At 35.5% G+C, this 26015-nt stretch overlaps 1 pseudogene; it reads left to right on the forward strand.

Annotated features, from left to right (window-relative positions):
- The first annotated feature begins 502 nt into the window (after positions 1 to 502).
- Positions 503 to 3193, forward strand: LOC124097344 (trimethylguanosine synthase-like; annotated as a pseudogene).
- The last annotated feature ends 22822 nt before the right edge of the window (positions 3194 to 26015 follow it).

Genomic DNA, 26015 nt, shown 5'->3' on the forward strand with positions numbered 1-26015 from the left:
AGACATTTAAACAGGAATTAATTAAGTAGAAAACAGGGGAACTTTTTCAAATCCATTCTATGAAGCCAGAGACCATCATAATACCAAACCAGATAAGCACACACCAAAGAAAGAAAACTGTAGACCAATATCCCTGATAAACTTAAATGCAAATAAACTTAGTAAAATATTAGCATACCATATTCAAAAACACATTAAGAAAACTGTGTATCATGACTAATTCGGTTTCACTCCAGTGATTCAAGGATGGTTTAACATCTACAAGTCAATAAATGTAATTCATCACCTGAGTAGAATTCAGGAGAAAAACCATATGGTCATCTCAATATATGTAGAAAAAGCTTTTGACGAACTTCCTGTGGCGGCTCCTCCGCTAGCTCTGGGCTGCACCATGCCGGGGTGGTTCCTAGCTTCTCACCCCCGAGCAGACACTGGAGGCCTCCTTTTGGTCTCCGGTAATGAACCAGAAGCCTAGTCAGAGTGTTGTGCGTCAGGAAGACCCTTGAAGGGGCAAAATGTGCTGCGAGAAGTGGAACCACGTGGCCGAAATATTTCTCTTCGTTGATGAGCGGGAAGAGGACTGTAGGATCCATTGCCTCTGCTCCAGGGCTTTTGTGGAGGATCGAAAATTATGCAATTTGGAATTAAAAGGCTACTATGTCAGAGGCAGTGGCAACAATGCAGGAGACCAAGCTACAGAAGAGGAGGAAGATGGTCATTCCCATGGCACTACAGAATTGCATGACAGCAAAGACATAGGCCTAGATGAAAGTGAACTTGATTCTGAGGCCGAACTCATGAGAAGTATGGGATTGCCACTTCAGTTTGGTTGAGTGTCTACACATAAGAGTTTTGATATATCTATGAATACAAAAAATAAAGTTAAAGTAAAAAAGAAGAAGAGGAAACATCAAAGGAAGTACTTGGATGAAATTATTATGCAAGAGTCTTGGAGAAAAGAATACGAAGAAGATGACCATTTGGTTTCAGATGACCCATCTTCAGTTGAACTGTATGAGAACACTAGAACATGTGAACTTCAAAATAAAAGGAACATTGAAACAGAATAATGTTCTGTTGAAATACATTATCACCAAAATTTGAAATTACAGAGAATTGGGAAAGGTATTGGAACAAATATGGAGGAGAACTGTTATGGCAAAGCTGGCAAGAAAAACATCCATATCAAATACTATCTTCTGAACCTTGGCACTTCCCTGATAGAAAGGAAAAATGGGAACAAAATTACAGTGAACTTTATTGGTATTATTTGGAGCAATTTCAGTATTGGGAAGCTCAAGGTTGGACTTTTGATGCTTCACAAAGTTGTGATACAAATACCATTGCATCTAAACAGAAATTGACAAGAAAGATGAAAATATTGTGAAAATGGACTTAATATCTTTTTCATCTTCACCTATCACAGTTGATAAAATAGCTCTGATTCAAGTGATAAGGATCATAATAAAATACTTGATAGAATTAGTAATATAACTCTGAGTTAAGAGGAAGTAGAACACAGCCAGTTACATTCCTCTGTAAGTTGTGATGGACAGCTAAGGGAAGTTAGTGGGGGAGAGTGTCCTGCTTCTGGTCAAAGTGAGCCATGTGATGGAGGAACCAAGAAAAGCAACTTATCTGGGAATAGAAGTGCAAATCAACTAGCCCAGGAACCACAGGAATATTCCAGAGCAAACACAAGCAATGACAGGCTGCACGCCAGTGGGACTGATGGAGATGAGAGTGAAGAAGATCCACCTGAGCATAAGTCCAGCAAACTCAAGAGGAGCCACGAACTGGACATTGATGAAAACCCAGATACAGACCTTAATGACAATGATTCCTTTCTGGGATTCAAGCATGGCTCAGGACAAAAATATGGCAAAATTCCAAATTTTAGTCATTGACACGTCAGGTATTTAGATAAGAATGTTAAACATAAGTCAAAGTACCGAGACATGCACAGACAAAAATGGAAAACAAGCACATCTTCTTTACTGAAGAATAAGAAAAACCATTTTGCAAGAAAAGCAAAGCTCTGAATAAGGTAGAAAAATTTCTAAAATGGGTTAATGAACCAGTGGATGTGGAAGCATTACAGGAGTCATCTTCACATGATAATGTGCAAGATACTTGTACCAGTACTGATTCAGAGGATCAAGACACGTCTGTTAGTAAAGCTGATGATCCAGAGAATCTAGAACCTGAAAAGTGTCAGACTGTGTATTCAGCCAGTGAACTTGAAACAGAAAAGAATGAAGGAGACAGTTCAGTAGCATCTATGCCAGAAAAGCAGGATTACATTACTCAAGAAATATCAGACTCTCTTAAGGTAGAAACTGAAGCTGAAATTACAAAGAAGAAGAAGAAGAAGAGTAAAAACAAGAATAGAAAGGTAAATGGTCTACTTCCTGAGATAGCTGCTGTTCCTGAGCTGGCAAAATATTGGGCCCAGAGATACAGGCTATTGTCCCATTTTGATGATGGGAGTAAGTTGGACAGAGAGGGCTGTTTTTATGTTACACCTGAGAAGATTGCTGAACATATTGCTGGCCATGTCAGTCAATCCTTCACAAGTGACATTATAGTAGATGCATTCTGTGGAGTTGGAGGAAATACCATTCAGTTTGCCTTAACAGGAAAAAAGAGTGATTGCCATTGATATTGACCCAGTTAAGGTTGATCTTGCTCATAGAAGTGCAGAAGTATATGGAATAGCAGATAAGATAGAGTTCATCTGTGGAGATTTCATGCTACTGGCTCCTTGTTTAAAGGCTGATGTTGTGTTCCTTAGCCCACCTTGGGGAGGCCCAGACTATGCTACTGCAGAGACCTTTGACATTAGGACAATGATATCTCCCGATGGCTTTGAAATTTTCAGACTTTCCCAGAAGATCACTAATAATATTTTTTATTTTCTTCCAAGAAATGCTGACATTGACCAGGTGGCATCCTTAGCTGGGCCTGGAGGACAAGTGGAAATAGAATAGAACTTTCTTAAGAATAAACTAAAGACAATCACTGCTTATTTTGGTGACTTAATCCTAATACCAGAGTCTAAAACCTAAACTGTGAAGCAGGACAAGGACAAAGATCATGTAATAATAAGAATATTTTTCATATGAAACACTCAAAATGTCTTCCTGTATTCGCTGATATTTTATACCAACAGTCTTAAATCACCATGTGATATGGAAACTTTCTGGGTTTAACAAATATTAATGAAGTGTTTAGAGACATTTGGATGATATTAACTATGTACTATCTATTATAAAGTAAGTTAGTAACCATCTGATATGGAAAGAGTATAGGCTTGCCCCTGTGTTGAATTTCATTGTTTTGTCTGTGTAAATATGGGTTTTTTAAATATGTTTAACATCTTTGTGTGTATGTATGTATATACATGTGTATAAAAAACAATTGCTGTATTTTTTAACAGAAATGCAAAGAAAACAATGAACAACTTATGTTCTGTATCGTGTTTAGCTGCTACTGAAATAATGTTATATATTTAACGTATCCCACACCCTTCTGGGTCCTTTATTATCTCTCTAAAGATAATCACAGCAAACAGTGTATATAGTTTCTTTAGGAGGATAGAAAGGAATTAAAGTGTACCCTAATGTACTCTTGTCTCCATTGGTATACTGTTCAGTAACCTCCCTTGTTGTTTTTACTTAATGTACCTTTTTTTTATAAAAGCAGATACCATATCAGTTTATCTTGAAGAGCTTTCCTTGTCAGGATGTACAGATAGATCTACCTTATACTTTTTAATGGCTGTTTTGTATTCCATCTTATGCATATGCCATAATTAATTAAATACCAGTTCCCTATTGATGGAAAAAAAAGAAAAAGCTTTTGACAAAAATACAGCACCCATTTATGATAAAAACACTGAAGAAACTAGGGGCAGAAGGAACTTACCTCAGCATCATGATAAATCCAAACCCAAACACATCATACAAAATAGGGGAAAAATGAAAAGCACTTCCTTTAAAATCTGGGACAAAATGAGGATAGCCCACTCACACCTATCCTTTTCAAAATAATACTAGAAATTTAAGCAGACCAATAAGACAAGAACATGAGATAAAAGGAATAAAAATAGGAAAGGAAGAATTCAAATTGTTGCCATTTTCAGATATGATGCTATACTTCTAAGATCCAAACACTCCATGAAAAGACTCTAGAGCTAATAAGCAAATTCAACAATGCACCAGGTTACAAAATCAGCCTGTGAGACCAATATTTTCCCTATACACCAATAATGGTCCCAGTGAAAGCAAAACAGAAATGGCCTCAAAAAAATAAGAAATACCTAGGTAAAAAATAATAAGTGAGGTGAAACACCTCCACAGTGAAAACTATAGAATACTGAAGAAAGAAACTGAAGAAGAACATAGAAGATGAAAAGACCTCCCATGTTTTTGGATAGACAGAATTCATATTGTCAAGGTAGCAATACTACCAAAAGTGTTATGTAGATTTAATGTATCCCCATCCAATGGACAATGACAACCTTAAGAAAACTAGAAATAAAATCAACCCTAAAATCCAGGTGCAGAGACTAAAGACCCAGAATTTCCTAAGTAATGCAGAGCAAGAAAAAAGATTTTTGATGCATTCAAATATCTCATCCCAAATTATGCTAGAGAGTGATAATTTTAAAATTATGGTGAAGTTGTGGACAGAACACCAAAAGCACAGGCACATAAAGAAAGAAAGAAACTGAATTACACATCAAGCCTGAAAACTTGATTCATCAAGTCACACAGTCATCAGTGAAAAGGCAACTCCCTGAATGCAAGAGAGCATTTGAAAATCATGTTTCTGATAAGTTAAGGTTGATGATATAAAGATCTCTTATACCTCAACAATAAGAAAACAACAACCCAATATTAAAATGGGCAAAGGACTTCCACAGATGTTTCTCCAAACAATATATACAAATGGCTGGAAAGCATATGGGAAGATGTTCAACATCAATAAGTGGAGAAATCAAAATCAAAATCACAGTGCGATTCAGCTTCACACACATACCATCAAATAACCAGAAAACACCACTGCTCCTGAGAATGTGTTGGAACTGAAAACATTGTGCACTATGGGTTAGAATGCAAAGTGGTGTAGGCTCTATGAAAAACTGGTGGTTCCTCAAATTATCAAAAGTAAATTTATATGATCCTTCATTTCTACTTCTGAGCAAACACCTATAAAACATTACAAGAAAGGGCTTGAAGAGATATTTTTACACATACAATCAATACAGGTTTGTTTATTGTATTCACAGGTCCATTGAGGAAGAATTTTTATATTTTTAGCTGTGTATTATAGTTATACATAAACATGGAATATAGTTTGCTCCAATTCAGTCTCCAGAACTTGCCCATTCCCTCCCCTCCTTCCTGGGTCTGTTTCCTTTCTTCTCCTCTACTTGTCTTCCTTCCATATATGTATAGTTTTCATACCTAGTGCTTTACAGATATAAATAAAGATGACATTCACTATAGTCTCTTCATATATGTGCGTAGGATAGTTTGGTCAATTTCATTCCACTAATTCATTTGTTTCTTAGCCCAAAGAAGAATGTTTCACATGCAGCACAAGATGGAATATTATTTTGTCTGAAAAATGAAGAAAATTCTGGCTGATGCTAGAAGAGGGATGAACCTTGAGAATTTTAAGGAATACATACTATATGATACTACTTATATGAGTTACAGTACACAGATTGAAGAATACAGAGAGAAGAATGGTGGTTTCTTAGGACATGAGGGAAATTGACAATAATTGTCTCATAAATAAGCTTCAATTTTGCAAGATGAGAAAACTTCTGTGGCTCATACTGGTATTGGAAGAATGGCAAAATAAGTGTAAAGAAAACCAGGAACTTGCCCTCCAAAGTAGTTCACATTGTAAAATTTTTCTGTATTTCATCACATATAAAAACTCCTTTTATTTATTCCCACATAAATAAACACTAAAGAATTTCTCCACTAGTAGAACTGATCAATAAAGAATGTGAAAGAATAATTCAAGTTGAAAGGATGGATAACTCACTCAGTTTTGCCAAGAAATGAAGAATATCAATGAGGGTAGCTCCTCAGGAATATTTAAAACCAGTATCATTGTACATTCAGTTTTTAACTCCTATCCTAATTTGCTTGAGTAGCAGCTATGTAATAATTATAGAGCTCATGAGGGTGCTAGAGCATGCACATCATGAGATCAGGCATGTGCACACATGGCCACAAACAGAGCCAGGCTGGGAAGAGCCTTTGGGAACTTATACTTAGGGCCTTGGTCTTTGTCTTGGCAGATGGAAAATCTGATGGAGGAAACAATAGATGGACAAACATAAACAAATCTCTCAGCAACAGTCCCTGGTTCTATGAATCTCCCATCAACTACCTTTTGTCCCTTTGAACCATTCTGGAGAGAAATGGCCATACCTCACATCTTGTAGGAAAACTCCCCCAATCACTCCGGAAGTGTCATCCCTGATCCACTTCCAATCACTAGCCCAGGATCCTAAAAGCCAGCCCCACTCAAGCACGAGAGGCATATCCACCCACCACCATAACTAATGTAGACATATGTCAGAAAAGGATGAGAAAGCAGGAATCACTTTTGGAGCTCCAGATCAAAAGAAACAAGAGTCAGTGCATATGGGAAAGGCTTGCCATCACCAATGTGCTCTTGCCACCCCTAACAGCCATGGATGCACACATATGCCACCCAGCCACAGAGACCTGTATTGACTGAACATTTCAGAGATTTCATTCTGTGTATAATTGGTTAGCTCCATGGTTTTCTACACTCCATCAAGGCAGAACATCATGGCAGGACATTATTCTGGAGTAATGCTGCTCAACTTATGGCAGCTAGAAAGTCGACATCATGAGTCCAGGGGCCCAGAATCCCCCTTAATAACATGTCAACAACAATGTAACCTCCTACAGGTTCCATCACCTCTCAATATTGCCACAGGCTGGTGTGCAGATATTTACTTTATAGACCTATTGTGGATATTTAAGATCCAAATCACAACACATCCCTCATTTTATACTTCCTACATAGGGCTGTATGTGCCTAACACTATATGCTTATGTTGTTAGAAAACTGGTATTTGTAATCATGACTCTGACTTAACCAGAGTCAAATTGGGTCTCATGTGCATCAACACAGGACTCCAAGTCACTCTCCCATGTAGGTCCTCTCAGTGCCCAAGCAGGGCCACTGGCATTAGTACCTGTGCAGGACTCCTGGCTGTAGATATCACACAAAATACCTGGCTGCTGCCCATGGGCAGGACCACCAGCCACCACTCCTATGTGGAACCCCATGTACCAATGTGGATGGGGGTCCACAGTTACCTCTATCTTGGGACACTGCAACCATTGCCATAGTTCCTACACACTGTAGCTTGCACTTGGGGACACTGCATAAGGTCTGGAGAGAGCCACCAGCCACAACACTGCATGCCACAGAGCTGCATCTCTAAACATGTCTCCCAAAACCACCACCCGGCAGCACTCGACCAGACACTCCATCACTGAAAGCAGCTACCTCCATCTTGGGACACATTTGTTGCCAGTTTTAGTTGGGACAACTCCCAGCTTGGGACAACAGTTGGGATTTAGGAGCAATATCAAGGTATCTATAGTCCCCACCTCCCCCATTTTCCTGACAGATGCTAACCTGGCACAGTGCTTGCAGATATGCGGCTCCGTAACTCACAAAACCTTGTCCTGACCTGCCCAATACAAAACACCTCTCAGCAACAGGCGCACAGCCCCTAGAGTGCAGTCCACAAGACCTCCAGAGAGAAAGGTTTATGATTGGGAAGTAGAAAAGGAGCAGGTGAATGAGATACAGTTTAGAGACTGAATTAGAGACCAGGAATTGTGAGGTCTACAGTTGATACAATAAGATAAGACAAGGTGCCCACATCACACAAGTAATCCCCAAAGGAGATCCTTGGAGTGTAGTCTCCCATTGGGAACTGGGAAAGTGCTATATCCCACTTCCAGGAGCCCCATGTCGAAGACAATCCTTCAACCCTAATAATTTTCACAATCCTGAGGTTGGATATACCAGCAAACAACAGACAACCCCACCTACTGGATGAAAAGGGAAGCAAGAAAAATACTGGTCTCCAACAAAAAAACAATCCTTGTATCTTTCTTCTGAGATTTTTTTCTCTTTTCTCTCTCTTCTCCTACCCTCACATACCCAACATTTGTGAAACCAAGTACTTTTCATAAATTAGTCTACTAATTACTTGGATGTCTGAATAGATATCTCATTGCATTACACTTGTGTTGTATGTTCTTTTATCTCCTGTTTTTACATATTTTATTTTTCTTAATTCTTATGTTTGTTTTTTTACTCTCTCTATTGTCTTACAATTTAGCTCCCCAAATCACACTCTTTCTTCTCCTGCCACTGACCAACATTTTAGATTCCTTTTTCATGCTTCCTAAGATCTAATAAATCTAGATTCTCACCTCCTACCCCCTCAACCACTCATCCCACATCTTACTCCCAGTGCATTGTCTACTGTCAGAATCTGTAGACCCTTTTACAAATCTAGTCTTTGTATTGTAGGTAATAATTGAATTTACCATTTCTGTGTATTGTGACAAAACTGTAAATGTCTTAATAGCAGCTATTTGGTTGAAGACTGTATATTGTTTGTATTGGGACCTCTGAATATTGTTCTCCCCCTTAAAGAAGAGGTATTGGAACCCTGCAGGAACACCATAAACCTATAGGATAAACACTGTAATGCCTTGGATCCAAAGTGCTAAAAGGGAAGACACATGAACAACATGAAAAAACAAGGGAAGAAAGTGCCCCAAACCAACCAAGATACCACATTATTAGAATCCATGGGAAACACAACAGAAAAAATGACAAATACGTAGTTCAGGAAGTACATAATTAAAATGTTCTGTAAATTGAAGTATGATATAACAGAGAAAATACAAACAGTAAAAGATCATTTTGATAAAGAGCTACATAAGCAAATACAGGAAGCAAGAGATAACTTCAATAATAAGACAGAGGTTCTGGGGAAAAAATCCTTGAAATGAAACAATAAGCCAAATTTGAAAACTCAATAGAAAGCACCACCAACAGATTAGAACACTTGGATGAAAGGACCCCAGATAATGAAGACAAAATATATAATATTGAAAAAAATGTTGACCACACACACTGAAGATGGTAAGAAACCATGAGGAGAACATTCAAGAATTATAGAATAACATAAAAACACCAAATTTAAGAATTATTGGGATAGAGAAAGGAATAGAGTTATAAACCACAGGAATGAACAATCTATTCAATGAAATAATATCAGAAAAATTCCCAAAGGTGAAGAATGAATTGAGAAATCAAATAGGATTAATCAAAGAGGATTACAAAACATCAAATGTACAAAATCACAATATAGCAACACCAAGCACATTATAATGAAAATACATACATTCAGAATAAGAAGAAAAATTTAAAAGCCACAAGAGAAAGGAATTAGATTATATATAGGAGAAAAAATTAGGATATCTGCAGATTTTTATAACTCAGACACTGAACGCTAGGAGATCCTAGAAAAAACATATACCAACCTCTCAAAGAAAATGGATGCCAACCAAGAATCTTATATCCTCAAGTTCAAGGGACAAATTGACCGCAACACAATAATTATGGGTGAATTCAATACACCTATCTCACAACTGAACAGATCTTCCAAACAAAAGTTCAATAAAGAAACTATAGAACACAATAACACAATTAATAACCTAGACTTAAGTGACATATATAGGATATATCAACCATCAGCAAGCAGATATACTTTTTTCTCAGCAGCACATGGATCCTTCTCAAAAATAGATCATATATTAGGCCATAGGGCAACTCTTAGCAATTATAAAGGAGTAGAGATAATATCATGCATCTTATCTGATCATAATGGAATTAAACTGGAAATCAACAATAAAAGAAGGAGGAAAAATCTTACATACATCACTTGGAGAATGAACAATATGTTACTGAATGATCAAGGGTTACAGAAGACATCAAGGAGGAAATTTAAAAATTCATTGAGATAAATGTAAACACAGACACAACATATCAGAATCTATGAACACAATGAAAGCAGTTCTAAGAGGAAAATTCTTTGCTTGTAGTACATTCCTCAAAAAAAAAAAAAGAAAAACCAACAAATAAATGATCTCACACTTCAGCTCAAAACCCTATAAAAAGAAGAGCAAAACAATAGCAAATGTAGCAGAAGGAAAGAAATAATTAAAATCAGAGCTGAAATCAATGAAATTAAAACAAAAGAAACAATTTAAAAAATGGACAAAATTAAAAGTTGGTTCTTTGAAAAAATAAATAATATTGACAGACCCTTAGCCAAGCTAATGAAGAGAAGAAGAGAGAGAAATCAAATTACTATCATATGGGATGAAAAAGACAATATCACGACAGACATTACAGAAATACAGAAGATAATTAGAAATTATTTTGAAACCTTATACACCAATAAAATAGAAGATATTGATGGCATCAATAAATTTCTTAAGTCATATGATCTGCCCAGATTGAGTCAAGAAGATATACACAACTTAAACAGACCAATATCAATTGAGGAATAGAAGAAGCCATCAAAAGACTACCAACCAAGGAAAGCCCAGGACCGGATGGGTATACAGTAGAGTTTTACAAAACCTTTAAAGAAGAACTAATACCAATACTTTTCAAGCTATTTCACAAAATAGAAAAAGAGGGAGCACTTCCAAATTCATTCTATGAGGCCAACATCACCCTGATTCCTAAACCAGATAAGGACACTTCAAAGAAAGAAAACTACAGACCAATATCTCTAATGAACATAGATGCAAAAATCCTCAATAAAATTCTGGCAAATCGGATACAAAAACATATCAAAAAGATGGTGCACCATGATCAAGTTGGATTCATCTCTGGGATGCAAGGCTGGTTTAGTACATGGAAATCAATAAATGCAACCCATCACATAAATAGACTTAAAGATAAAATCCATATCATCTTCTCGATAGACGTAGAATAAGCACTAGACAAAATACAACATCCCTTTTTGTTAAAAACATTAGAAAAACTAGGGATAACAGGAACTTACCTCAACATTGTAAAAGCTATTTATGCTAAGCCTCAGGCTAACATCATTCTAAATGGAGAAAATTTGAAGGCATTCCCTCTAAAATCTTCAACAAGACAGGGATGCCCTCTCTCACCACTCCTATTCAACATAGTTTTCAAAACCCTTGCCAGAGCAATAAGACAGACGATAGAAATTAAAGGCATAAAAATAGGAAAAGAAGAACTGAAATTAGCACTATTTGTGGATGACATGATCCTATACCTAACGTACCCAAAAGATTCTACCAAAAAACTTCTGGAACTAGTAAATGAATTCAGTAAAGTGGCTGGATATAAAACCAACACTCATAAGTCTAAGGCATTCCTGTATATCAGTGATAAACCCTCTGAAAGGGAAATCAGGACAACCACCTCATTCACAATATCCTCAAATAAAATAAAATATTTGGGAATCAACCTAACAAAAGACGTGAAAGACCTTTAAAATGAAAACTACAGAATCCTAAATAGGGAAATAGAAGAACTTAGAAGATGGAAAGAACTTAGAAGGTACCTTGTTCATGGATAGGCAAAATTAATATCATTAAAATGGCCATACTTCCAAAAGTACTCTATAGGTTTAATGCAATGCCAATCAAAATCCCAATGGCATTCCTTGCAGAAATAGAAAAAGCAATCATGAAATTCATCTGGAGAAATAAAAGACCCAGAATAGCTAAAGCAATTCTAAGCAGAAAGAGTGAAACAGGTGGTATAGTGATGCCAGATTTTAAACTATACTATAGAGCAACAGTAACAAAACAGCATGGTACTGGTTCCAAAACAGGCAGGCAGACCAATGGTACAGAATAGAGGACACAGAAAGCAATCCACAAAATTACAACTACCTTATATTAGACAAAGGTGCTAAAAGCATGCAATGGAGAAAGGATAGCATCTTCAACAAATAGGGCTGGGAGAACTGGAAATTCATATGCAACAAAATGAAATTGAATCTTTTTCTCTCACCATACACAAAAGTTAACTCAAAATGGATCAAGGAGCTAGGAATCAAACCAGAGACTCTGCATCTAACAGAAGAAAAAGTTGGCCCTAATCTCCATCTCGTGGGGTTGGGCTCCAAATTCCTTAATAGGACACCTATAACATAAGAGTTAAAATCAAGAATCAACAAATGGGACATATTCAAACTAAAAAGTTTTTTTTTTCTCAGCAAGAGAAACAGTAAGGGAGGTAAATAGGGAGCCTATATCCTGGGAACAAATTTTTACCCCTCACACTTCAGATAGAGTGCTAATCTCCAGAGTATACAAAGAAATCAAAAAGTTAAACAACAAAAAATAAATAACCCAATCAACAAATGGACCAAAGATCTAAACAGACACTTCACAGAGGACATACAATCAATCAACAAGTACATGAAAAAATGCTCACCATCTCTAGCAATCAGAGAAATGAAAATTAAAACCACTCTAAGATACCATCTCACTCCAGTAAGAATAACAACCATTATGAATTCAAACAATAACAAGTGCTGGAGAGGATGTGGCAAGAGTGGTGTTCAGAAATTATATAAGGATTGTTTCAGGATGTAGATTTGGGAAAGGAAGTCAGCAACTAGGAAGAAAAATCATTTGGTATGCTAAGAGAGAACAAAACTAAGGATTTAAACAGATATACATATGTCTAAGAAACATACATATGTCTAAGAGACATTTATGTCTAAGAAAATTGCAGATGGTTTATGCAAGGTAAATTTTAAACAGTTTTTGTATGTTGTGTCTATTGGATTTTTTGTTGTTGTTGTTGTTGAGGAGAATGTATCCTAGAGGGCAGATGGTCAAACCTATTTTGGAATCTTTTGAATGGTTTCTTCATGGCTGTTGCTGTTTTGGTTTGCTGCAGTATGATTTATGCCCCAGGTGTGCATGGTTTTAGGTATATATACATCAAGAAGGTGGGTGTGTTTGTCTGAGAGATTTTTTTTTTTAGTTGCACACAATATCTTTATTTGTTTTTAATTTTTTATGTGGTGCTTTGCACATGCTAGGTGAGTGCTGTACTGCTGAGCCACATCCCCAACCCCAGTCTGAGAGCTTTGAGTGTTGATGTGGGTTTTATGTTATGGGGGCTTGTATGAGTTTGGTACAGGCAGGAGGGTGGCCTGCATTAAGTCAGCATGGGATTTAATTTTGCAAAATTTACATTGGCACTTGGACTCAGCTCTTGAGCAGGCACATTTGGTTCTTTGGTGTGTGCCTGTTTCTGGACAAGTATGTTTGGAGTGTTGACTATGTTGTGACATCCAAAGCTGACAGTTATTTGGCCAGTTATACAATGGTCATTTGGGGAACTTTAGAACAGATGTAGGCTCTGATACTTTGGGACATGGTTTGATGAGTGATGGAAGTCTGGTGGACATAAGAGTTTATCTTGATGAGAATATTTTGGTGTTTTGGGAGGACCTTGTTGATTTGATGCATAGAGAGTTGGATTATGGTTTGTACCTATGCACTAAGTTTTAGCCTTAGAGAAGCTTTTAAATATCTATGCCATACTGAGTGAGGCACAAATTTCCCTCCAAAAGTGTATCAATATATTGGTAATCTCCACAAGTTAGCTCAGGGTTTATGAAAACAGATAGGAAATCACAAGATCCAGAACCAGGCTTTGGCTGTAGGTAAGTGGCAGAGCACTCACATAGCATGTGCAAGACACTGGGTTCAATCCTCAACACAATAAATAAATAAATAAATAATTTTTAAAAGGTGCCTAATCCAGTAGGCCACAATCCTTTCCCATGGTTGCTCATGAAAAAGGGAAGGAACACCAGCTTACACCCTATCAGGAGACAAAGGAAATAACAGGGGATGCTTTGTTCTTTACTTTTTTGAAGATGGAAAATACTCCATGTGCTGTATGTTAAACAGTTGAGATCAGCTTGATCCACAAGCTCTAAAAAAGAAATTCCTGATAGTTTTCTGCACCTGAGCCTTGCTGAAATAAAATCTAGAGGATGGGATAAAATGCCCTCCAAAGGGAAGTAAAAACTAGAACACCAACTTAATGCTAGGCTTGTTTTATAAAAGGGAGAGAAATGGGAAGAAGTCCCTATGTGTAAGCTTTTTGCCTTTTGTGCCCCAAATAGCAACTGTGCTTGCTCCTTATCTGCCTGTTAGATATCTATTTGTAATGTGGGCTGCATGAGCAAGTGCCCAGACCAACTTAAGATCTGAGGAAAGTATCACTTTAAAATACAAGTCACTGTGGGAAATAAATGGCTGGGCTTTTATACTCTGAGATTGTTATCTTTTAGTAAGTTCTTCCCTGCATGCTAGAGAAAGGTGTCCACAAAGGAAAAGGGATCTGGAAAGGCTGACTGCACCAGGCCTTAGATGTTTTGAAATAGATTAAATAGATTAAAGGGCACAAATTTTGATTTGGGGATAATTCAGTAGGTATTGTCCCAAATTGCAAGGGATTCCAAGAGACCATTTGTTCTTATGCTTCAATTTATCTCTAACTGTAAGGTCTCCTTCTGTTCTAAAAGTAATACCTCCAGTCTCTCACCAGAATGGAGTTCAGTATCTTTTAACAGTATCAACCTTCTTAACAACCAAGGATTACTAGTTTCCCCTCAAAAGTTCTTTTAAAAAAATACATACTTTTGGATCCTTGGCCAATAAAATATCTGAAGAGATTAAAATTCACTGCTTTGATTTAAAAAGACTCCAGGTATATTCAGTGAAAACCCCCTAACTTGCCTTTTTCGTATGGGTTTCAGACAAATCTGGAGTCAGATGATGGGCTACTTTTCATTTCTGGAGATAGGGCATATATTTCCTTGCCACCAGTGCAAAGAGGCCATAGCTCATTGGCCTATGTGGCCCTGGAAGCTTCAATAGCATTAGGGGACACTAAGATGCCTCAGGCACATAAAAGGTATTATACAGCTAAAAGGACCTGAAGCTTTCACTAAATGATAACTTTAACATCAGGAATAGTGGACAGCACAGGGGCAGCTGTTAAGGGAACTTCTGAACATCTCTATGCTCAGCTGGTTAAGGCTCTCAGGGAGACCACTGTTGGGAATCCAAAAACTAACCTAGCAGGAAGACTCCTGGTAGGAGAAGTCCTACAAAATCACCATGCTCTGGAAATTTTGACCACCAAAGCTGGATGAAACTGTATTTTTGCAGGGAGGATAACACTTTTATGTTAACAATTATAGATTCAATAAGATTTTAACTCAAAAAGAAGAGATTTCTAATTGGTGGACATCCCTGTGGGCACAACTGCTTCACATGTTGAAGCCCTTACTTGTCCTCTTGGACATGATGTGTTTGATTTTGCTCTCTGGCCCTTGTATATTAATTGTCTTAGTGAAATTTGTCCCTTCTATCTTGAAGCTGTTAAGTTCTAGATGGGACTAGAGATGGAGCCATGGATCCATTATCAACGTCCTCTAGAGAGACCCACTGAAGAGTTTCCCTACTTGCCAGATCTAATATCCACAATGCAGCCTGAGGAAGGTAGAATTGTAATCAACCAAATTCCCTAGTGGCATTTAGTGTTATTTCTTCAGAAGCAGGAATAAGAGCAGGAACTAAAAACATGATAGGAACACAGGAATTGCTAAAATTCCTTGTACAAAATATCTAATGGGCATGTGAATAAGCACATGAACAGCACTTGACCAACATCCTGACTAGAGGATGGGGTGGATGGGGTATGATCACAGAATGTCTTATTCTGATTAGATGTAGAACTCCACTCCCTAAAAGTCATCAGACAAGGGCTGTAAAAGTTGCTTCCAGCAACACCAATATAAACCCCTAGTCAGTAGCAACTCAACAACAACTGATGTAGGACCCCTCTCTCATGGAAGCTGCATTTCTTTGTTTAAGGATAGAAAAAATATTCCATCACTTTACCCTGTATTGCTATGGGTCTCATTCTTCAGATCCACAAGAGAAAGAACCTACACCTCACTACACCACTCAAGCAATAGGAGAAAGCAAGGGGGAAAATGTCCTCAATACCTCATAATAATAATTCAAAAACTAACCACACAGACAATGCCTTTGAAGAAATGCATAATGAACAATTTAGAAAGTCAATGTTTCTGAATTATCTGTAAACTACAAGAAGATCTAAGCAAGAATTAACAGAAAATACAGAAAACAAGAGATCATTTTATTTAAAAAAAAATCCTGAAAATGAACAAAACAGAAATTGTGGAAATGACAGACTTAATAAATCCAAGTAAAAACTCAGATGAAAGCATCAACAACAGAGATGACAGATTTTCAGGGCCTGAACATAGGGTATGTGATCTTAAAAACAGAAACGAAAGACAACAAAAGAACAGAATATTTAAGAAATCCGGCACAATTTTATATAAAATACTAAACCTAAGAATCACTGACAATGAGAGTGGTGAGATACAACCAAAGATTATGTGTCACCTTTTCAGTGAAATAACATTCGGAAAAGAGCAAATACCATACAACAAACTCACATTAGCTGATTAGAGCCAAACGCCAACCAGTACCACCAGTATTTCCCATTTATAACTCCACATAGATTTAGGTCTATCTAGATAAAACTCTACTTGACACTCCATTCTAACCTAACACATACAAGTGAGAAGTGACCCTGCAAGCCATTACACACAGCTTCAATTCCAGAATCACAAAAAGAAGTGTGTAACAACCCAAAGTCCTTGTTCACTCCAAGGGATATATAGTCCAAGAAGAAGTGTATCGAAGGACAGCGCTGCACAAGGAATGCAACAGCTTTGATCACCTGAGCTCAAAGAGCTATTTTAATTCCCATTTTCTTACTTCTTATATTTATATTTATTTATTTTTGTTTTCTTGGTGTTATTACTGTGCTATTTGATTTGTGGATACACATTCATATACATATTTGTTTCCCTTTTCTGTTTTACATTTTTATGTTTACCACATTTCTTTGTTTTGTAATTTGAAGGTTAGGGTTTTATTTATTTCATGATTTTTGTTTGTGTCTATTGCCGCTAACACCTTTCTTTTCCCTCTTAATAGCCAGTTTCTCCTGTTATTTATTTCTCTATTTAGTTTCTTTTACTTTTTGTCCTCCTCCTCCCTACATTTATTCTGTTTTCTGTTCACATTGTGAAAATTCTAATATTTATTTTACCTTCACATTACACTTCCTTTTCTCTTAATGAACTCTATATTTTATAATCCTTTAGAACTCTTTACTTTCTAAATTCCTATCCCTATCACCCTCCAAGGTGCTATAGTTATTAAGCACTATAGATAGATTAGTTGATACCTGATGTGTTTTTTTAAGGTGGATCTTCTTCAGAGTATTTATTTCACTGACATTGCTGTTGGCAGTTGCTAAGTCTGCCATTCCTCTTAGTGGCAATTAGTATTGTAGATGGCATTCTTGTCACTGAGTATATTATTTCAATGTTGCATAGAGTTTACTGCCATTGCTACTATTGGTCCTTTCCTCTTTTTCTGTGGAATGCTAGGAACCTACTGGAAAACCATGATCTCACAGAGCAAAGATCTGCAGCTGAGCTACTTCCAGAACCCAGCCAAGAGACAGAGCACCTTGCACCACCCATAAATTATGCTTGAACATCAAAAACATTAATATAAAAACTAGGTGAAAGAAATCACCAAAACTGATGACCAAGCCACAAGTAGAAATATTTAGGTGGAGACCTCAGATCCCATCCAAGGACATCCAATCCTACAACAGAAACACAGACAATTAACTTGTAATATACTGGTAGATACCATACCTACAACAGGTCTTAATATAGACAGCTTCCATACCACTTTAGGATATAGTCTCATTAAGTAATCACAGAGGGCATACCCCACATAGGGTACCATATACAAAACTGCATGGTCTACAAGCATCCCACTTTTGTGAGACCTATGGGGGAAAATGGAATCCTCAACTCTGCCACAATACACATTACATTAAAATACACTGGCCATCATCATATAACTACAAGAGAAAGTTACTTCAAAACACACTTGAAAATATATTGAAAAATTCCAAACAATCTGATATCCCTGAACATATTGCCAAGAGAAGGATATGCCCTAAATAGACCCACACATACTAATGGAAGAGAAATACATCCAAACAGATGTACTAAATCCAACACAGGAATAGAAGAAACATTAAAAAAAAAAACAATGTAACATGATAACTCCTGTTTCATAACTCAACTGATTTCAATGATACTGAAATTCATGAAATACCAAATAAAGTTCTCAAAGACACAATTATACAAATTATCAATGGTGGGACTGGGGTTGTGGCTCAGTGGTAGAGCACTCACCTAGCATGTGCAACGTGCTGGGTTCAATCCTCAGCACCACATAAAATAAAGTATTGTGTCCAACTACAACTAAAATATATATTTTTAAAAAAATTATCAATGAATTTAAAGACAACAATTAAAAGAACCAAATGAAGGGTTGGAGTTGTAGCTCAGTGGTAGAGCACTTGCCAACTCATGTGAGGTACTGGGTTTGATCCTAAGCACCACACAATAATAAAAATGTAAAAGAGATAAAAGAACCAAATGAATTAAGAAAGTGGATACACTATATAAATGAGAAATTCAATAATGAGCTAGAAATATTGAAAAAGAAACAAAAATGAACCTTGGTAATCAAAAAGGCAAAATAATCAGGGGCTGGGATTGTGGCTCAATGGTAGAGTGAGTGCTTGCATAGAACACGCAGGGCCCTGTGTTCTATCCTCAGCACTACATTAAAAACAACAACAACAAAAAACTAAATGTTTGGAATAAAGGTATTGTTTCCAACTACAACCAAAAAAATATTTTAAAAAGGCAAAATAATAAAAAATATTCTCTTAAAAATCTTGCTAAGAGTAAAACATGAATAAGGTGGATCTCAAGAGTAGGAAGACAAAGTAGTCAGCTTTGAACATTCAGACAATATAAATGAAAATAAGTAACCATGACCACAATACACCAGAACTCTAGGATAATGTTATGTCACCAAATTTAAGAATCACTGGGGGGGAAATGAGCATTGGGAGATGCAGGCTAATGACATGGATAACATCTTCATGAAACTAGTAACAAAATTTCCCAAACAATGAGAAGGATATGGACATCCACATATGGGAAGAATTCAGAAGCCTTAAAGGACAACATCCAAAAGGAATCTTTCCATAACACATTACTTAAAACTTCTAACATACAAGGTAAGGGTAAAGTTTTAGAAGTCTGAAGAGGAAACATCAAGTCCCTTTTAGAAGCCAGTAAGAATTACTTGTCATTTCTCACATCAAACTCTAAATTGCAGAAGGGCTTGGGAATGTATGTTACAAGCCCTGAAAGAAAATAACCATCAGCCAAGTTTTCTATATCCAGTAAAACTATCCGTCAGAATCCAAAGAAGAAATAAAACCTTCCAATTAAGTAGAACCTAAAAGAATTTATAAACCACTAAACCAGCACAACTGACACTCCTTCAAGAAATACTACAGGAGAAAATGAAAACAAACTACAGAGCTCACACATGGATAAATCTCATGTAAAGAGTAGCTAATCAAATGAGAAACGGGAACAAATTAAACATCAGAAAAATATGGTGAAAATTAATAAATGTCTCTGTAATAACACTGAACATAAACAGCCTCAACTTTTCAACTCAAAGACATAAGCTCATAGAACAAACTACGAAAAAAAAAAAACAAAAAAACTATATTGTGCTTGCAAGATTCTCACCTTTCAGGTAAGCTAACCAAATATAAGGCAGCAAGGAAGAAGATGAAAATTAGAGATGAAAAAGGTGAAATCACCAGAGATATCAACAGAAATCCAGAGAGACTATTTTGAAAATTTATACTCCAATCAATTGGAAAATCTAAAAAAAATGGACACAGTTTTAGAAAAATATGACATACCAAAATTAAACCATAGGACATAGAAACCTAGATGGACCAATAACCATCAATGAGATAGAAGCATTAACAAAACTCCTTCCTACAGACAGAAGCACAGGTCCAGATAGATTCTCAGCTGAATTCTATTGGACATTTGAAGAAAATTAATGCCAATGCTTTTCAAATTATTCCAAGAAAAACCAAAAGATTAAACACTTCTAGAATCATCCAGAAAAGGACACATCAAGGAAAGAAAACTATAGACGAATACCCTGATGAACTTAGATGCAAAAATTCTTAATAAAATATTACCAAATCATATTCAACAACATATTAAGAAGATTATACATGTCGACTAAGTTGGTGTTTTCCCAGGGACATAAGGATGGCTGGACAAATAGAAATCAGTAAATTTTCAGTAAATATAATTTCTTACATAAACAGAATTACACTCAAAAACCGCTCTTCTATATAGATGCAGAGAAAGCTCTCAACAAACGTCAGCATCCATTAATGAGTAAAAAAAAAAACATGTAAGAAACTAGAGGTAGAGGAAAGTACCTCAAGATTAAAAAGGCTATATATGAAAACAGGAAATGCACACAATCATGAATGGGAAAAAACTGAAAGCATTTTCTTTAAATCTGCAAAAAGATAAGGATATCCACTCTTAACTCTCTTATTATATACTAAAAATTCCATCTAGAGCAATCAGGCAAGAGAAAGAAATTTTAAAAATAAAAATAGGAGGAAAAGAAGTCAAAATATCATGTTTTACAAATGACATGATACTTACTTAGATAATCTAAGAAGCTTCAACAAAAGACTGCAAGAGATTTTTTTAAAAAATGTACCAGAATAGCTGGTTATAAAATCAACAATTAAAATCATACATTTCCTATATATCAATAATAAATTTACTGATAGAGAAAAAGAAAAACAATCCTATTAACAATAGCTTCAAAAACTAAAATACCAGGCTGAAGTGGAGTTGTAGCTCAGTTGATAGAATGTTCACCTTGCTTGTGTGAGGCACTGGGTTCAATTCTCAGCACCACATAAAGCAAATAAATAAAATAAAGGTATTGTGTCTTTATATAACTAAAAAGTACTTTAAATAAACTAAAATACCCAGAATTAATCTTACCAAGGAGGTGAAAAAAACTACTGTAATGAGATTATAAAACATTTAAGAAATATTTTGTGGAAGACACAAAGAGGTGGAAAGACCTCATATCTCATATATTCATGAATAGACAGAATTAATATAATTAAAATGGCCATACTACCAAACACAATATACAAATTCAATGGAATCAAGATCAAAACACCAGATATTGTTCACAAAACTAAATAAAATAGCCCTAAAATACAGTTTGAAAAATAAAAGTGCCATAACAGCCACAGAAACTCTAAACCAAAAAACCAATGATGGAGGCATGCCAACTCCTGCATTCAAATTTTACCACAGAGGTATAGTAACAAAAACAATATGATATTGACATTAAAGCAAATACACAGACCAATGATAAAGAATAGAACACATATACAGACCCATTCAGATACAGTCATCTGATCCTTGACAAAAATTCCAGCAGAATACATTGGACAAAAGATAGCCTTTTTAACAAATGTTACTCAGACAACTATCTGTATGTTTAAGAATGAATCCTGTCTTTACACAAAAGTTAACTCAAAGAGGACCAAAGACCTTGGAATTAGACCAGAAACTCTGCAACTGATAGAGTAACAAGTTGGCCCAGGAACCAGCTTCCTTAACAAGATTCCTAAAGAAAAGAAATAAAACCAAAAATCAAAAGTGGGATAGCATCAAATTCAAAAGCATCTACACAGCAAAGTAAACAAATAAGAGCACAAAGAGAGAATCTACACAATCAGAGATCTTCATCACCTGATACTCATGTAGGAAATTAATATAAAGAATTCAAAACATTATCGCCTATAAAACAAATATTAATAAATGAGTAAAAGAACTAAACAAACACTTCTCAAAAGAAGAAATGCAAATGTCTAATAAGTACATGAAAAAAATGTTCAACATCTCTAGCAAGTATAGAAATGCACACCAAATTAACATAAAAATTTCATCTCACACTAATCAGAATGATAGCCATCAATAATACAAATAATAAATGCTGTAAAGGATATGGGGAAAAATACAACACATACATACTGTTGGTGGACATGTGAATTAGTGAAACCACAATAGAAACCAACATAGATGTTTCTCAAAAGACCAGGAATGGAACCACCATACGGTCCAGATATACTTCTCTTCCGAGAATTAAACATTTATACCATAGTCATAAATACATACTTATGTTTATAGCAATACAATTTATAAAAGCCACAATAGGGAATCAGCCTGGCATTGAAAGACAAATGGATAAAGAAAATATGGGGTGTGTGTATGTGTGTGTTTGTGTGTGTAAAGAAAAGAAAGTTGGAGGGGTTTTCATGAAAGTCAAAATGAGATCAGTAAAGTAAATGATACATCCCAACACCCTAAAGAAAACAAAATAAAACCAATTCCTAAATCAGAAGAAGCAAGGAAATGATGAATAGTACAACTGAAATCAATACAATAGACAATGAAAACAATACAAACAATCAATGAAGCCAAGGGTTGGTTCTTGGAATACGTAAAACCTTGTCACAACTTATGAAAAGAAAGAAAATTTAAATTCGTAAAATTAGAGATAAAAGAGAAAAATTCACCACAAACATCCAAAGATTCATTAGGGAGTATACTGAAAACTTATATCCGATATGGTGGAAAACCAGGAACAAATGTATGTATTTCTAAATTTATTTGGCCTTCCAAAATTAAACTGACAATATATAAAAACTAAACAGATCAATTACAAACACTGAGATAGAAGCAGTGATACAAAGCCTGCTAAAAAGAAAAATACATAAATAGAAAAAATTTTAGTTGAATTCTAATAGAAATTTAAAGAAATAAAAAAAATAGAAAGATGGAACAATTTCAAATTTATAATATGAAATCAGATATCACTCTGACACCCAAAACCACATAAGGACACATCAAGAAAAGAAGAGAACAACATCCCTGATGAACTTAGATGAAAAAAAAATAATAAAACATTAGCAAATCATATTCAGGAACACAATAAGAAGATTGTACATGATAACTAAATTGGTTTCACTCCAATACAAATGGATACTGATTTAAACATATGCAAATCAATAATAAAGGATACAAATGGATACTGATTTGAACATATGCAAATCAATAATTGTACATCCTCATACATGTAGAATTTAGAGAACCATCATACATCTTCTCAATACCTACAGGGAAAAAAATCCTTAACAAAATTTAGCAGATTCAGTTGGAAAACTGAAGAAACAATGGGTAGAATGGAATTACTTCATAATCCATAAAGTCTATATACTATACACCTAAACTCAACATCATTGTGAATGAGGGGAAAAATGCAACATTTCCTTTAAAATCTGGAACCAGTGAAGGAGTATATTCTACTCAATATACTACTGGATATTTTTGCTGGACCAATAAGGCAAGAAAATGAGATGGAAGGGATAAAAACAGGAAGATAATAAGTCAAATTATATCTGTTTTCAGAAGATATGATTTTATACTCAGAATATCCAAAACACTCCAACAATTTGATAAACAAATTAAGCAAAGCAGCAGTTCACAAAATCAATATAAGAAAATCAGCACCTTCTCAAGACACCATTAAGGAACCTAGTGGAAAAAAAATAGCCTCATAAAATCAAATTAAATACCTAGGAATAAACCAAACCAATAAGGTGAGAGACATCTACAATGACAACTAGAGAACACTGAAGAAAGAAATTGAGGACCTTAGAATAGGTAAAGTTGGTAAAATTAAAATTGTCCAAGTAGCCACACTATCAAAAAGTATTTCACAGATGCAATAGAATTCCATTCAAATTAATATGACATTCTTCGAAGATCTAGAAAAATCAATTATAAAATAAATTTGCAAGAGCAAAAGACTCAGAATAGCCAAAACAATACTGAGCAAGAAAAGCAATATTTGAGGCATCAAATGATACTACAGAACTATATTAACAAAAAAGAAATCATGGTATTGGCATCTAAACAGACATGAAGTCCATGGGTATAGAAGACACAGGGACAAATCACCATAGATACAGTAATTTGGTATTCAACAAAGGTGCCAAAAGCACATGTTGGACATGGTATTGATAGATTTTTGGAAAAAAAGTGATGAAGAAACTGGATATTCACTTGCAGAAAAATGAAAATAGATTTCTACCTTTTACCCTGCACAAAAGACAACTCAAAGTGAATCAAAGATATAGACTTTAGAACAGAAATTTTTGAATTGATAGATAAACATGGGCTCAACATACCAACATATTGGTGTAGACACCCACTTCCTTAAAAGACTGCTAAAGTTCAAGAAATGAAACCAAGGATCAATGATTTGTACAGCCTCAAATTAAAAAGCTTCTATACACAGCAAAGAAAACAGGGGCATGAAGATGGACATTAAATAATGGGACAAGATTTTTTGCCAGCAGCCTTTCCAACAGGGAATTAATATCCAGAATATACAAACAAATCAAAAATCTCAAAAAAAAAAAAAGTAAATGGGAGGTAAAACAAAAGAGACACTTCTGGAAAAAAGATATACAAATGGCCAAAAAATATATGGGAAAACAAACTTCAGTATCCTAGGAATCAGGGAAATGCGAATTACAGTGGATGGGGTAGAGAGAGAAGATGGGAGGGGAGGGAGGGGGGATGGTAGAGGATAGGAAAGGTAGCAGAATACAACAGTCACTAATAGGGCATTATGTAAAAATGTGGATGTGTAACCCATGTGATTCTGCAATCTGTATTTGGGGTAAAATTGGGAGTTCATAACCAACTTGAATCTATTGTATGAAATATGATATGTCAAGAGCTTTATAATGTTTTGAACAACCAATAAAAAAATAAATTAAAAAAAAAAGAAAGGCAAGGGACTTGTGAAACCCCTTCCTGAAGGTGGTCCTTCCTTGCTCCCTCCCTTTCTTCCTTTTTCTTTTTTTTAAAAAAAAAAAAAAAAAAAAAATTACACTGAGAATTCATCTCATTTTTATTGAAAATGGCAATCATCAAGAATACACATAATAATAAACACTGGTGAGGATGCAGGTAAAAAGCAACACTCATACACTGTTGGTGGGTTTGCAAACTAGTACAACCACTTTTTCCTGGAAAGCAGCGGGGATATTCCTCAAAAGACTAGGAATAGAACCACCATATGACCTGCATGACCCAGCTATCCCTCTCCTTAATATTTATCCTAACGTACTGAATTCAGCATACTATAGCAACACAAGCAGATCAACACTTAGAGCAGCGCAATTCACAAGAGCCAAGTTATGGAACTAGCACTGGTGGTCATCAACAGATAAATGGATGAGCAAAAATGAAATATTATATATTAGAGAGAGAGAGAGAGAGAGAGAGAGAGAGAATGAATAGATTTTTACAAAGCCAGAAAAAAAGAATGAAATTATAGCATTTGCTAGCAAATAGATTAAACTGAAGAACATTAAGTGAAAATAAGGCAGATGCAGACATCAAGTGTTGAAATGCTCTTACTTGGGGAAGCTAAAATCATAAGGAAAAAAAAAAGAAGAAATCCCATGAAAATAGAAGGGATATAAGTAGAATGGAAAAGGAAGAAAGAGGGGGAGGGAATATGGATGGCATAAGGGAGGATCAATGGAATAAAATTGACCAAATTATGGTACATAAATATACAAACAAACTTCAGTGAATTTCAACTTTATGTGTATCTTTTTATTTTTATATTTTTAACTTTATTTTATGTATTTATTTTTATGTGGTGATGAGGATAGAACCCAGGGCC

Source organism: Marmota monax, unplaced genomic scaffold (genome assembly GCF_021218885.2).
Source record: "Marmota monax isolate L192 unplaced genomic scaffold, Marmota_monax_Labrador192_F-V1.1 WCK01_AAM20220418_F8-fsc00863, whole genome shotgun sequence".
Lineage (NCBI taxonomy): Eukaryota > Metazoa > Chordata > Mammalia > Rodentia > Sciuridae > Marmota > Marmota monax.